The sequence below is a fragment of the Vulpes vulpes genome, chromosome 12 (genome assembly GCF_048418805.1).
Source record: "Vulpes vulpes isolate BD-2025 chromosome 12, VulVul3, whole genome shotgun sequence".
NCBI lineage: Eukaryota > Metazoa > Chordata > Mammalia > Carnivora > Canidae > Vulpes > Vulpes vulpes.
The window spans coordinates 108,845,181-108,860,740 of record NC_132791.1 but is presented as its reverse complement, the minus strand read 5'-3'; the positions used below and the strand labels follow the sequence as shown (position 1 = coordinate 108,860,740).

The following is a 15,560-nucleotide window of genomic DNA, read 5'->3' as shown; positions in this document are numbered from 1 at the left end:
TTTAATCTTCGTATCAATCCCATAAAGCACTCTTTCTCCCTATTGTATAGAGGGAAGTTCTAAAAGGTTGAATCATTTCCCTGAAGCCAAAATGACAATAAGTGGCCAGGTTAGGAATTTGACCCCCAAATTCCTGCTCGTAACTACCATGTTTAACTGGCTTTCCACAATCTTATATGATCTCCCACTGCTGGCTCTATCCATAAAATGTCTTTTTTTTTTTTTTTAAATCACTATAACATGTCTCTATAGATCCCAAGAAGCCTATTGATTGGACAAAGATAAAAGCACAGCATTATAATGTTATGGAATCATTGCATTGATAAACAAAAAATGCAGTTAAATCTCTCTAAATGAAAAGATCCTCTTCACTTCACTGTGGAATTTAATCCATTTGCTATCTGGATTTGGGATTCCCATTAGAGAAGTTATCATGTGAAGATATACTATTGGGATTCATTTTTTTTTCTTGTGGGGCAGTGCCTTGGCCTTTTTTTCTGGAAGGATAAATGCAGACATTTTATTTCCTGTTCACACTTTCCTATTTTCCTGATCTCACTTGGCTATTTCCCAGAATAAGTTTTTTTTTTTTTAAGATTTATTTATTTATTTTTTGAAAGAGAGAATGAGAAGGGGAAGGGGGAGATCAGAGGAAGAGGGAGACAAGCAGACACCCCGCTGTGCAGGGAGCCTAATGCAGGGCCTGATCCCAGGACCCCAAGATCATGACATGAGTTGAAGTCAAGAGTTGGATGCTTAGCCCGCTTAACCAACTGAGCTACCCAGGTGCCCCTCTCAGAATAAGTTTTAAGACAGATATGTTCTTGTCACCACTTCCTTCTGTGGCCTCCTTACTTTTTACCTTCCCTGCAGGGCTCTGTGCATTCACTTTCTTCCCAATCCAGCTCAGATCCCTTGGTCCATCACTTCGCCCACTGCACTAGTGGCTTGTCCTTAATCTTACCTTCCTAGAAAAATCCCAACTCCAGGTCACTTGATGATTTCCCTTCTCTGTGCCTAAGTCTGGAAAGCTGAGGGGAACTGGACATAATCACCCCAACACTCAGATTGGCCCCTTTGTATGTACGATCTGCAACCTCCACTGGCCCCTGCAACACTGTCTTCAACATCTCTGTGCTTCTGTGGTCAGATCTGTCGCTGCCCACAAAGGCTCAATCAAACCTTCTACACTCTTCTTAAACTTTGGGCCTCTCCTCACTTCCCAGGGGAAGCAGACATCAACAGATAGGTACTTTCTCAACGTCTTGTATCCAAACCCATCATCTTGACTTTACCTGTACTCAACCTTCCCACATTCCCTCCCACTATATGAAAAAAGTGTACCACTGTCTATATAAAGCTGATCCTTCCATCCAGGCTGTGGATTCTCTTTCCTCCAACTTCTAGGGAACTTGTCCTGTCAATTTTATTCTCTCTCCTTCTTCTCCATAGGATTAATATATGTGAAAAATCTCTCCCATCCAAGGAACAGGGCAGCGACAACTGTCCCTTCACACTGTACTCCTCTGCAGTCACTTCCCTATTTTCTCATCTCTATTTACTACTGGATGTCTTGAAAGAGTTGCATGTATTTATTACACCCATTTCTTACCACCACTCCTTCTTCAACTCACAATGTTCTGGAGTCCATATCCACCCTTCCTCCTATACATCTTTTCCTGAGGTTTAATGACCTCATTGCCCTGAATTCCAATGGCCACCAGTTGTCTCAGTATCACTAGAGTTATTTCTCTTTCACTGAAACATTCTTGCCTTGGCTTCTGCGACAGCACGCTCTCCTGGCTTTCCTCTTACTTTGTGGATGTTTCTTCCCAGTCCGCCTTGCAGACCCCTATTTTTTTTAACCCCTTTCTTAAATGTTTGCATTCACTGAGAATTCTGCTGAATTTCTTTCTATAAGCCCAGAGCAGGTTTCTTTCTTGAGCTCTAGCCCCACAAAGCCAATTTTTTTCCTGGACACCTCTAGTAAAGGTCCCATAAGCAAATCCAGTTCAATGTGTCCAAAACGAAACTCAGAGCTTTGCTCCAAACATTTTCCTCCTCACATGATCACAATCACCGTGGGTGGCTCTTCTGTCCACCCAGTGTCTATGCCTTCCTTTCCCTATGGCCAATCAATCACTACGTTCTTCTTATTGTACTCATAAATACTGCTCCCTCTCTGTTCCAAGCATTTGTCACAGTGCCTTATAGATAGTAGATAGTCATCAAATAGTTTGGTGGCTGGTGGATTAGACACCTCTTGACTCTACCCCTCTATTCTTTCCCCACTTTCCTAGCTCAGACCACCATCATCTCTCACTGGGATGAATCCACCGAAATGATTTCCTGCCTTAGTTTCCTCTTCTGGCTCATCCATTCTCCTCAGGGTAGAGAGAATGACCTTTCAAAACACAAATTAGGTCTTCTAACTCTCCAGCTTATATCCTTCAGAGAGTTTTCCCCTAGCACCCAAAAGAGTGCCAGATGCTTATCAAGTGCTCCAAAAATATTTGTTCAGTGAAAAAATGATCTGGATCTAAAAATAAGAGAATTTCCAGAAACACAGGAAGTCCAATGCCCATTAATGTTATGTCATTATTGTATTTACTCCTCTGCCATAAGGAACATATTTGGCTTCACAAGCCCGACCCACAGACTACTCTTCAGCTTCAGTTTACTCTCTTGCAGAAACTGGCCCAGAGCAGCATTTATTTAAAGGCAGGGTCATCTGAGGATTTGAAGAAGGGTTAAAGAAAAAAACAGAAGCTATGCTTCACTAAAATCCCCAAGCAAATGTGACTGCCCTTATGCTCCCCCTCACGCCTGCCATTGTTCAACTCTGGTGACTGACTAGATACCGGCTGTGTGCTCATCCCTGTACCACTGACAGGCTCACCTCATTTCTCCACCCCTCCTGGTCTGCTTCTCTGGATGTTGAGAATGCAAGTGTTGTTAGCAGGTTTCACTTCGCAACAGCAAGGACATTCATGGAGGCTATGGCTCTGTGTGCATGTGTGTGTTTGGTGTGGCATAGGAGACAGCAAAAGAATAACAGGAAATCCCTAGGGGTTATGCTCTAGGGGGAAGCAAAAGGGGGTGCACACAGTCTTGAAAGGCACTGTCCTAGAAAGAGCTGTGCAGCTTTACCGAGCTCCCTCCTTCCACAAGGAAAAGTGTGAGGGTTTATAGGATCACGTGGGCCCTTGCAAAGGTACTTTTGCCATCTCTCCCCCTGCCACACACCATTACAACCCACTGATAACTGGGAGGTTCTCCTGCCCTTTCCCAAAGCTGTCAATGCTGCGGGATCTGCGGCGCATGTGCACATGTCCTGAGAGGTGAGTGGAGGCCACACGCTCATGACGTGTCTGCCGGGCAGCAGCAAGCATCTGCTTTTCTCCAGCATGCAAGTCAGTGATGGGAGCCTGAGAATGAAAAAGGGATGGAGTGGGGAGCAGAAAAACTCAGGGGCTACCCCATGATGCAGGTAAGAAGTCACAGAGGCCACCTGAGGCATCAGGGGGACTTATGGATTAAACGCAAGAGGCCATCGGGCTGGACTGAGCTCAGCATAAGGGCTGAGCTGGAGAGCAGGTGCCAGTGGCTGGGAGCTTGCCCGGTCTGCCTTCTCCTCCCTGGCATTAAGTCCTCCGGCGTCAATGACCGCCAGTCTCCCAGCTTCATTCTCCACAGTGCTCAGGATGGCCAACCTCCCAGAGTCTCCTCCACCAGGGACTTGGCTAAGGTAAGAGCATTACAGTCCTCTCAGCTCCCCCTCCTCCCTCCCATGTCTTCCACTGCTGCCTGGCCAAGGTCCCATGAGGGCAGACTCTGTCCTCTCCTCCCCCTTCCGCCGCTGTGTGTTTCCAGCACTTCCCCTCCTTGCTGTATCCACGGCAATCAGAGAACAGGGCTCTCTGCCAGGCGGAGGCTGACAGAAACAGACACGCCTGGAGCTGGGACATGCACTTCCAGAAGTGTAACCTGTCCTGTGCCGGGCAGTCGTGGTGCTGAGATGCTCTGGCTCTCTTCCCTGGCATCCAGCCCTGCACGACCCTCCCCTTCTCCTACCTGAAACTTCCCGGCACACATCACAGGCCCCAGTCCACCGCCCCAGCAGCGGAGGAGATACTGCTTAGTAGAACAGTGGAGGCCCCCGCTGCCCCACCCGTAACAAAGGCCAGGTGCCTGGTGCAGCTGGGTTTGAAATCTGGATCAGCCACGTGCTAGCTGTGCCACTGCAGCCAAGCAATTCGGTTTCCTCTTCTGGAAGATGGGGAGAAGAATGTCTAGCTCGTGGCTTCTGAGGATGCGTGTTAACATTAAGCATTCCTAGCACATACCCGGTATCATTAGAGAGCCTCCTCTGTTAATCCAAGTTTTTTTTTTTCCCTGTCATAGGTGATTGTGTGGTTCTCCGTGAAGCCACCCCAAACCTTGAAGGCTCACCTTTCAGGATCTGCCCAGACTGAGCCATGGCTCTGAGGGGCTGTTGAAAGACCCTCTCCGAGTAGCGTGTACAGTCAGGGACTGCCCCCCACCCCCCACCGACTTCCTAACCCTACATGCCCTCTTTGCCTCCACAGAAGGCCCTGGACCATTGTCATCACTACCCCAGTGACCTGCTGCCAGAACCTCACCTAGGAGTGTGCTGGAAGGCACCTGGCACCGGCCTGGAAGGAACTGCGAAATGTCCAGTGAGAATGTCTTTTCCTGCTCTGGTTGGGATGCCGAGCACAGCCCAGCATCGTGGAAACCTCTGATGTTTGGGAGGCTCCTGAATACTAACGAGGGCAGGAAGAAAAAAATGAAAGAGGAAGGAGAACGATGTCTCAGTCAGAAGTTTTTCTAATCGCTATAGATCCCCCCCCCCCTCCGTTTTAGTGGATTTGAGAGAGGATGTAGGAAAAGGAAGGGGAAAAAGAATCAAAAGCAGATTATTACCCTGAGCCGCTCCTGCTTTTCATTGGGAGCCGTGACAGCGACTTTCTGCCTGCCAGATCTGCATGTTAAAGGCCGACGAATGATGCGGGCAAAATATTGACAACTGAACTGAGATTATAGGTTACTTGGATCTTGAGAGATAAGATCAATTAAAATGGAGCTTTCCACTCAGAAGGTGAATTAGCTTCTGAAAAAATAAAAATCTGCTCCCCCGTGCCCAGTGTCCAGAATGTGCCAGACAGATGAGATGGGGTCATACAAATCAATGAAAGGAAGAGCACATGCGGGCGTGCGCACACACATGGGCACACATGTACACACGTGTGCGCACACACTGCATTCCTGGTTCATCATGTGGTTACTCAATAAATATTGGGTGGATTTCTGATTGCGTGTGTACACACGGATATATTTCTATGTACTGTCCAATTGCATACACCATTCTCTATTTGTTCCCATTCAGCAATGCCAGACGTGAGATCCGTCCAACTTCTGTGAGTTTCTCCCAGACTTACGTTTTTCTTGCTGCCTTTGTCATAAAAACAATGCATTATTTTAATAAATGAAAAATGAAAGTTCTCCTTTGACCACCCTCTCCTTGGGTGACTCTACAGAAAAATGTGGACATGCCTTTCACTACAGCCACTTAAGAACAGAGTAGGAGAGAAGCCAGGATTTCAAGTGCTTTCTCCCCCTCACTCCCTCACCCGCCAGACCCTGAACCTCCACCAAGAGTCACATAAGAGCCAAGCACGGGAACTGGCTTTGTCACCCATCTGGAGCTCTCACATGTTCTCAGAATCTCAGAGTATCCATTCTTAGAACATGTGACCTTAGAGAGAGACTGTCATCCAGAAGGAGACCACCCAAGCCATACTTCCAATCCTTCTGTCTCTCATTCCATTTTGGTCTTGCCACCTTTGGGATCAACAGTCTTAAGTAGGTTATGATAAAATCTCACAACTTTTCCATTATAAGCGGAGATCTTAGTTGAGGAAAAGAATAAGACATGAATAAAGAATAACTAAGAATTAAGTGTTCCCATTTGGGGTGAGGGTTCAAAGGCAGTGCTTCTCAAGGGGTTCACCATCTAATGGGGGAGCCAGAAATGTACACCCACACGAAGTATTGTGGTAAGTGCTATAGTGCAGGTATTTTGCAAGAGTCTGGAGAAGGGAGACTCAGTCTTCATAGGGGCTTCATGCAGTCTTGAGGATGAGTAAGAGTTTGCTAGTTCTCTACGTACTCATCCTCGAGACAGGATGGATTCCATCAGAGGGAGGATGGGGATCAAGGGCTCAGACATATGCACACGCACAGGGCATTTAGGGAAGAGCAGGTGTGTGACTAGATCATGCAGTGGGGACGAGTGGCCAGAAATGAGAATGGGGAGGTGGACGGGTGGAAGCCAGATTTCCCTGGGCCTGGCAATGCCTCCTACCTCATCTTTAGACAACGGGAAGCTACTCCAGGCCCAAAGGCAGGGAATGCCCCAGTCAGGTCCAGGTTTTGGAAAAAAAACTCTGAAATTAGTGCTGAGAATGGCTCAGGGATGGGAGGCCCTGCAGACTGACTCTGTCTGAGAGAGAGGCTATAAATGGGCTGAGAGAGGGTGAGGACAGGAACCCAGACCTGACAGTGGCAGGAGGGGACCAGGGAGGGTGGTGGGCCACTTCAGAAACATTATCCATGTGCCCACAGAGCAGTGAAATCGCAGCTAAACTCAAAGCCTGCCACTTGAGCAATGGGGTGGGAGAGGCTGTTTTTGAATGATGGTAAGAAATAAAAGAGAAGTCATTGTTTTTTTTTATATTGCTTTGTTTTATTTGTTTGCTGGGGGAGGATAAAATGAGGAGGAAAGGCCATTGAGGAGAGGGGAAGCTAAGTTTAGTCTCAAAACAAGTGGTTTTGTAGTGGATGGTGGCACCTCATTGGTTCTTCTGATTTTAGGTCAAAGGTTAAGGCCCAATCAGGGGCTTGGGAGTCACAAGAAAATCTCTGTCTGGTAAAGAGAGTGAATGAATACAGGAAGGAAGGAAGCAGGAGCAAACAGAGAAGGGGATGGGGGTTGGGAGGTTGGGGGTTGGGAGGCATTGAGTCCAGATTGCAGATCCCTTTTGGGGCTTTGAAGAGCTTGGACAGGGAGCAGGAGTCCAAGGGTGGGGAGGAAGCACAGTGTGGCCTGGGAGACGACAAAAGGCACATGAGAGGAAATTTCCTTATAGGCAGAGGAGAAGAGTCTTTGAAGTAGGACAGAGTGTTCAGTCCCCACGAGGTCAGGAGTGATGATGCAGCGCGGAGGCCTAGATTCTCCTCCCAAGCCTAACATGCACCCAAGGACCTGAAGGGCACCCATATGGGGAGCGAGGGGGGAGAGATGTGGGCACATGGGTGATGAGGACACGCTCAGGAAGCAGGGTGCAGGGCCGGGGTGGGAGGAAGACCTTCCGTGTCTAGAATAAAAGATGTTGATTCCACACACGACACCATCTGGAAGGAGGAGTTTCTGACTTGTCTCCAAAACTGAAAAGCAAAACCAATCAGGTAGAAAAGAGTCCATTGAGACAACAGCAGAAAAAGGAAGTCAATAAGACGGGACCAAACCACACAAGGCCGCCTCTTCAAGCTGGTGCAGTGCACGACCCAGTTTTGCAGCTGGGAGGCCCAGAGCAGAGCTTCATCAGGGGAGCAAGTCAGCCAAAAACCCTAGCTCACCCCAAATCCCCGTGGGCACCCAAGTTCCTGGAGAGTCTATGCACGGCTTCCAGTTTCCCTCATCAGACAGCACATTTGCCTGAGAGCCATCCCACTCAACATGACTCAGCCAAGAAGAATGCCCCTGTGCACTTGCTTTCCAGCCTGCATTTCTGCTGGGCTTGAGTAACGCCTGGCGACATCACACAAAGAAGGGAAATGAGTGCTCGTGCTCGTTGTCACTGCATTGGGAGGGGAAGGCTGTAGGAGAGTGGCTCACCTCCCGCACCGACTCCGAGCCACGCTTGGGGGAGGTGGGAGGAGGGGTGTACAATTTCTTCATTCCTTACATTTTATGGAACACTTCACTTGCTTGCAGCATAATTATTGTTGTACTTTTGGCTGTTTCCCATTTGCTGTGTCTGAAAAAAACACACACTTGACTCCCCCCGTACCCTTTTCTTAATACATTAAAATTAATAACTCGTAACAGTGACCTAATTTGCTTTGAGTACTGTAACTCAGGGATTTTTTTTTTTTTTTTATTCTCCTAGATCTGCAAAACCCTTGACATGTTACTGTGGTAACAGGAGCAACCTGGTAAGTTCATGAATGAAACCCATTGTGCTCTCCGAAGCCTTCTTTCCCTCCAGTCTTTGTAGTATCTGGATCCTACACTTGCCTGTTGAGCCCTGTGCTCGGTGCCTTGGAATTGGGCCACTCCCAACTGTCTCCAAGTCCATGCTGGGTGCCCATGACCTACTTGTTCTACTCCAGCATTTGGGGTGAGCCTCTCTTGACTTTCCTGAGCTCCCCAGAGCCCCGTGGCAGGGGTCTCCCCTTCCTCCCTCAAAGTTCCTCCAAGTATAAAAGTTGTCTCTGTCAGACACATCTAGTTGCTTGGTTTAAGTTTTCTGTTCTTCCCCACCTTGACTGTCTGGACCCCATGCCCAGGATCTCTCTGAGGATGAGGGCTGGGTCCCTGGATTCTCTTCATTCCCAGGCCACCACCCAGTCCAGGCCACTCTCCTCCTTCACACTAGCCTCCCACCTCTCTTCTCTCCACCCCACGCACCCACACCCAACGCAGTTGGAGGTCCTACTGCACAGTTATCTGGCCATGTCACCACTCCCCTTGTTATGAGCCCCCATGGCCCTTACTCTCAGAACCGTGTTCCAAATCCTTCACATCTTAACCAGGCTCTTCATGATCTACAGACTGCGTATCACACTGGCCTCATGACCTGTCACTCTCTTCTCCATGCTCTTTCCCAGCCACACTGCACAACTCGAAATTGCCAGGGTATGCCAATCATTTTTCTCCAGGCTTCTGTACACACTCATCTCCTACCCTCACACATGACGAGTGTAGATGTCAGAAACCTTTGAGGGGCTGAATGCCCTCCCTTTGAGCACCCGCAGCCCTCCATGGCTATCCCAGCACAGAGCTGAGGTGTACGACCTATGTTTGTCTGCTTGCTTCTGTTGTCTGCCTCCCCAGCTCTTCAATAAGCTTCTTGAGAGAAGGGGCCATGTCTTGGGTGCTACTGTATTGTCCAGCACCTATCTATCAGTGCCTGGCACATGGTGTGTCCTGCAATCAAGACTGAGTGAATGAATGGACAGACTAGAATGTCTTACCCATCTTCCCTTCCTCCCTCCCTTCCTGTCAATCACTTTGCAACTTTCACTTTGTTCTGTGAACAGGAAAGGGGTTACAAAAAAGAACCTCCCTATTTTCCAGGAGCCCATGTCCCTGTGGGATCCAGGCCGAGGACAACCTTCTAATAGGTTTCTTTCAAACATACCCCTGCATAGACACCCTAGGATGGCTATCCTAGAGAATGAACCCATGTTATTGCCAAATCTGTTTTCTAGCAGAAAAGGATAAGAGTGAAGATCTTTGAGTAGAACCACTTGTCAAAATAACTCGAGTGTGGAATGGAAACAGCCATGTTCCTGTATTAATTCTTCCTCATGATATCTTAGGAAATATGGTCACCGGTTTCCAGATGGAAGCAACGAGGGAGGCAAAGTAGAGTCAGCCCCTCCCAGCAAGGGGGAAAGATGATGACAAGTGGTGTGCCCAGCCAAGGCGTGCCACCACCTGGAGAGCTGTGAAAGTAGGTTTGCTCTCACCTCCATGGGTGTGGACACAGCACACTTGTCCCAAGGAGAGGAGAAGGATTTTATTTCCACAGCTACTTGGAAAAGGAAATCTATCATCACCCTCAGCAGACAGCAAGAAAAGAAGAAAAAGAATAAGAATGTATCAAGGAGGCTGGGTATTGATTTTAAAATCCTGGCTGACAAGAAAATGATTTGAGTCCATTTCCATTTTGCGGCTGAAGCATGGTGCTTTCTCTGCCTCTGTCTGACCTCTCAGAGCAGAGTTCATCAAGAATCTCCCTGGCTGACACTCTAATCCTGATTTTCAAATGGCCTCTCCATGGTTTGTCTAGAATAAGCACGGACATGTGTGTGAGTGGGGTCCTGGGTCTCATCTAGGAAGCAGTCAAGCAGGCCAATTTGGGGGTCCTATTTCAAGGCTGATTTAGAAGAATACATTTTAAAAGCCCTGCCTGGTCTCACACATATATGACCACGACCATCAACATTCATGTCCTGATGGAGGTTTTCGGACCACACAGAAGGGCAAGGCTCAATGCATGCAACCTAACAAGCATCAGGGCTTGCCTTGGGCAGTCCCTGCTCTGGCCTACTCCCCGCAGGTTCTCCCCACCAGGAACTGTGCATCTGCTGTGAGTTTCTTCTCCTTGCATGACCAGAATTCTAAGTAAGGGCAACAGGCTTCTGTATTTAATTTACTTGTAAGTGAACAGCTTCTGTGTGTTAGAAAAAAATTAACTCAACCTATGAATTTGTAATTGCCTGAGATTTCACCTCCTGGCCACGCTTCTCTTCCTATGGAGTTATTAAAACCCACACAATATGGTCTAATAATTTATTAATAGTCAACATAAATAGATAACAGCTCACATAGCAGTAATAGCCATTGCATGTTAAATAATGAGAGATTATTTAAAAGGCACTCCACTGGAGAGGAGGAAGCATGGCTGTTCTGAGTTTGGAATTACTGTTGTGGTGGCAGATAGACTCACATACACAAGGTCTTCTCTACTGTTCTTTGGCCACCTTTGTGTCACTATTTCTCCATCTCTATTTGGAAGTGATGGGGTACCAGCCAGCCCTTGCTTAGCAGAGAAGGAGATTCAGATTAATGGGGGAGAAGAATGAATCATTTCTTCGTGGAACAAAGTAAAAAATCCTAGAGTAGTTTTATTTTGCTGAAAGGGCCTCGACAACAACGTGTCTTCTGTCTTTTCATCGAAGTCCCTATCGTCAAACCCAGGCATGCCTTGTGTGTGGCAGTTCCTTCATGCTAGCTCCTTGGGAAATGAGTAGGGATTCTAAACTCATTGCAGCCTAATGAGAAACTCCCTGTATCTTTTGCCACTCAGTTCCAATTTGCAGGCCCTGTCGCCCACCCTAGTCCTCACCTGGTCTTCCCTGGAGACCTCCTCTACACTTTCTTTGAATGTTTTATGAAATTCCAAATTGAATAGCAGATACTTGGCAACCAGACTGGAAGAAAGAAGGAAGGATAACTTTTTACTTGTAGCTCATTCTACAGTGAGAAATCCTAAGAGTCTACAAAAAAAATTGCTAGGATAAATGATTTCATTGAGCTCACAGGACGCAAGATCAAGACACAGGAATTAATTTTCTTTTTACATACTGGCAGTAATCCAAATCCAAAAATTAAGAAAATCTTTTTAATAGTATAAAAAACAATAAAGCACTTAGGAATACATCTAACAAAAGAAGTGAAAAAATCATACAGTGCCAACCAGAAAACATCATTGAGAGAAATTTAAGAAGTTCTAGATAAGTGGAGAGACATTCCATGTTCATGGATAGGAAGATTCAAAAATATTAAGTGACAATTGTTCCCAAATCACTCTAATTAGAAACACAATCCCTATTAAAATTTCAGCAGGGTTGTTTGTTTGTTTTTCAGAAATATGACCTCTCAACCTCAAGATTTATACAGAAATGCAAGAAACCCACAAGAGTCAAAACAATTTTGAAAAAGAACAAAGTTGGAGTACTATGGAATGTACATTTCCTGATTTTGAAACATATTATGGTAGCCCACACAGTGTGGTTCCTACATAAGGACAGACATTTAAATCAATGGAACAGAATTCAAAGTCCAGAAGTAAACCCATACATTTACAGCCAGCTGACATTTTAAAGAGATGTCAAGGCAATTCAATGGGAGCATAGTTTTTTTTTTTTTTTTTCAGCAAATGGTGTTAGAATAGTTGGATAGTCACATGCAAAAGTATGAGTTTAGACCTCTGCCTCACACCACACAAATTTACTCAAAATTGATACAGACCTAAGTGTTATAGCTAAAACTATAAAACTTTTAAAAGAAAACATGGTAGAAAATGATTGTGACCTTGGGTGAGGCAGACTTTCTTGATAAACAGCAAAAACATGATCCATAACGGAATACATTAAAGAACTGGATTCCATCAAAATTAAAAATATCTGCACTTGAAAAGATATCATTACAAAAATGAAAAGATACGCCACACAATGGGAGGACATCTTGAAAATCATATACTTGATAAATAATATGTATCCAGAACATAGAAATAACTCTTTTAAAAAGTAATAAGAAAGCAAACAACCCAATTTAAAAATGGGCAAAAAGAGAATGAGAAGACAAGTCACAGACTGAAAGAACATATAGCAAGAGACATATTTGATAGAGGACTGTTATCCAAAATACAGTAAGAACTTTTGAAAATCAGCAATAAGAAAGTCAACACCTGGTTAAAAAATAAGCAAAACACCTGAAGAGATACTTCGCCTAAGAAGATACACACATGGTGAATACACTTATAAACAGATGTTCCATATCATATGTCATTAAGGAATTATAAATTAAAACAACAAAGAGATGCTGCTATACAGCTGTTCAAATGGTCAAAGTCCAAAACCCTAACAATAGCAAGTGTTGGGGAGGATGTGGAGACACAAGAACTCTCTTTCATTGCTCATGGAAATACAAGATGGCACAACCATTTTGGAAGATTGTTTGGCAGTTTCTTATAAAACTAACCATACACTTATGATCCAATAAGCATACTCATATTTACCTAAAGGAATTGAAAACTTATGTCCACACAAAAACCTGCACCTAGATTATTTTATCGTAGCAACTGTCTTCATCACTGGCGATACTTGGAAGCAACCAAGATGTCCTCCAGTAGGAATGGATAAATGGATAAATAAATGTACATCCATAAAATGGAATATTATTCAGGGATCAAGAGATATGAGCTGAAAAAGCCATGGAAAGATATGGAGGAAACTTAAGTGCACATTGCTAAGTGAAAGAAGCCAATCTGAAAATGCTCCATATTTTATGAATAACCACATGACATTCTGGGAGAGGCAAAACTGTTGGAGACAGTAAAAAGATTAGTGGTTTCCAGGGGTTGAAAAGAAGGAAAGATAAATAGGTAGAACATAGAGGATTTTTGGAGCAGCAAAACTATTCTGTATAATTCCCTAATGGTGGATCCATGTCATTATACGTTTCTCAAAACTCATAAATAGAGTGTACAACACCAAGAGTGAACCCTACAACATAAACTATGGATGTTAGGTAATAGTGTGTCCAGGAAGGTTCATCGATGGTAACAAATGCAGAAATCTGGTAAAACGTGGAAAACAGCTTGATAGTTTCTTAAAATGTTACACATAAAGTTATCATATGATGCAGCAACTCATCTCCTAGATATCTACTCAAGAGAAATGAAAATGTGTGTCCACAAAATGTCATATACGTGAACGTTCACAGCCTCATAGTCATAATTAGAAAAAAAATGGAAGGAACTGAAATGTTTATCACTGTTTATCCCTACAATGAAATGTTATTTGGCAACAAAAGGGGACTAACTGCTGACGCATGCTACAACTTCGTGGATGAACTTCAACAACACGCTGAGTGAAAGAAGCCAGACACAGAAGAGTACATAGTTGTACTCCATCCATTGACGTGAAATGTCCAGTGAAGGGAAATCCAGAGATGGAAAGTAGCTTGGTAGTTGACCTAGAGCAGGGTGGGAGTGGCTGGGGTCGTGGGGATTGTCTGCAAATTGGCAGGGGACACCTTTCAGGGGAGGCTAAATTATTCTAAAACTGGATTGTAGGAATGGTTGCACAACTGTGTAAATTTACTAAAAATCATTCAATTGTACACATAGTGAATTTTATGGTATGTAAATTATGCCTCAATAAAGCTGTTAAAAATAGCAGATGCTTATTAAGGATGTCAGGAGGGTACGTGAATGGGAGGGCACACATTAAGGAGACTACCTATGATTAATTTAACATCACCCCATTACTGGCGAACGAGCCTTTCAGGAATACCTCCTGCTGGTACCAGAAAGTCGCTCTATTTGTCTAGGACAGAGCCTCCTACTTATGTCAAGCAGAGACAATTGAAGTCACCAAGCCCAATTCAAACATCATCTCACCAGCAGAGTGAGACAGGATAACCCCCAGCTTGGTCAGAAAGAGGATATGACCTATGGGCTAGTACTAAAACAACCATTGCCTTCCGAATGCCTTCCATTTATCTCAGTGGGGGTTAAAAGGCCTGACCAATATAGTTATCACTTACCAGTTGACTGGCCTCTCCTCTGTACAAGAGCCAGAGTAAGGATAATAACTTAGTGTATAAAGCTCTTACAAAATGCTTGAACATACACGAGCCCATCTGTTCTCCCAGCAGCCCCATCAGTGGCAGTGCGGCAAACGCTGTTGGTGGACTGGCCCGACCCGCCTCCTGTTGCAGGCAATGAGATGTGAGCATCTATTTGCTGGGTGGGCTCTGGGGAAAGCGGTGGCTCTTCTGACACAAGAGGCAGGTCCTCTGTCCCTTCCTCTTCCCCCCTTCCCTGTGCCTGGAACAAGGATGGGACCTTTTCAGGACAGCAAATCATATTGGGGCCATGGAGGGAGGAGCCCATAAGAAAGGACCTAAGAGCCCCAGTGAGTCCCGAAGATGCTCGTCCTGACACGGTGAAGCTGCTAAACCCACTGTTGCAGCATCTCCCCACAAGACTTGTTAAGTGAGATGAATGAGTCTCACTGCTTGTTTCAATCATTGCGCGTGGGTCTGGTTTGTTGTTGCCAAACCTCTCGCTACCTGGTAAGACAGAAATCATAAGGAGCACTTCGCAGACGCTCCATCTGAGGCTCTGGAAAACTATGCCACTCATCCGAGGTCAGACTGCCAGGAAGTGTGTCTACCTGGCTTTCTGAATCTAGTAACGTGGTAACCACCGGGAACGACAACAGGAACCACCCGTGGAGTGCTGAGTAGGTGCCAGGCCTCAGACTTCATTAGGTACCTGACTTTTCTCTAATTCCTATAACTCTGCAAATTAGGTATGATGACACCCATTTTATGGGTGGGCACACCGAGGTTGGGAAGGCCCAGAAAATTGCCCAAATGAGTGCAACTGGCATGTGTCTTGTAGGGTATGAGCCTAGAGGAATAAAAGCACGCTCCCCAGGATTAAGTGAGCAGTGATTAAAAGCCTGATATGCCAGGAAATGGGGCCGGGCGATTCCTAGTGGGGTTCAGGTTGGCTAGCAAAACTCATTGTGCTTGCATGGGTGTGGCCAAGGTCCTACTTTACACGATAACCTAAACTTTCTGGACATGCTTGTCCATGGTCCTTTCACTGTGCGTGACCACTTCTGTACCCTAAAGTTCACCTCTTCCAGGAAACCCACAGCAATTGCAGGCATCAGAGGGTGTCAAGGGAGTTCTCCTCAGGAGAGGTGACATTCTGCTTCTTTCTCCA

The 15,560-nt window shown here is 45.6% G+C and overlaps 1 protein-coding gene and 1 long non-coding RNA gene across 6 annotated transcripts in view; one reads left to right on the top strand and one right to left on the bottom strand.

The window, feature by feature from the left end:
* The window catches only part of KIRREL3 (kirre like nephrin family adhesion molecule 3), a 547,594-nt gene that overhangs the window by 470,583 nt on the left and 61,451 nt on the right, over window positions 1-15,560 (bottom strand). The window lies entirely within an intron of this gene.
* LOC140594676 (uncharacterized) lies at window positions 3,357-5,526 on the top strand. Its single transcript, XR_011995769.1, has 2 exons — window positions 3,357-3,748; window positions 4,590-5,526. It is a non-coding gene; the product is annotated as an uncharacterized lncRNA (long non-coding RNA).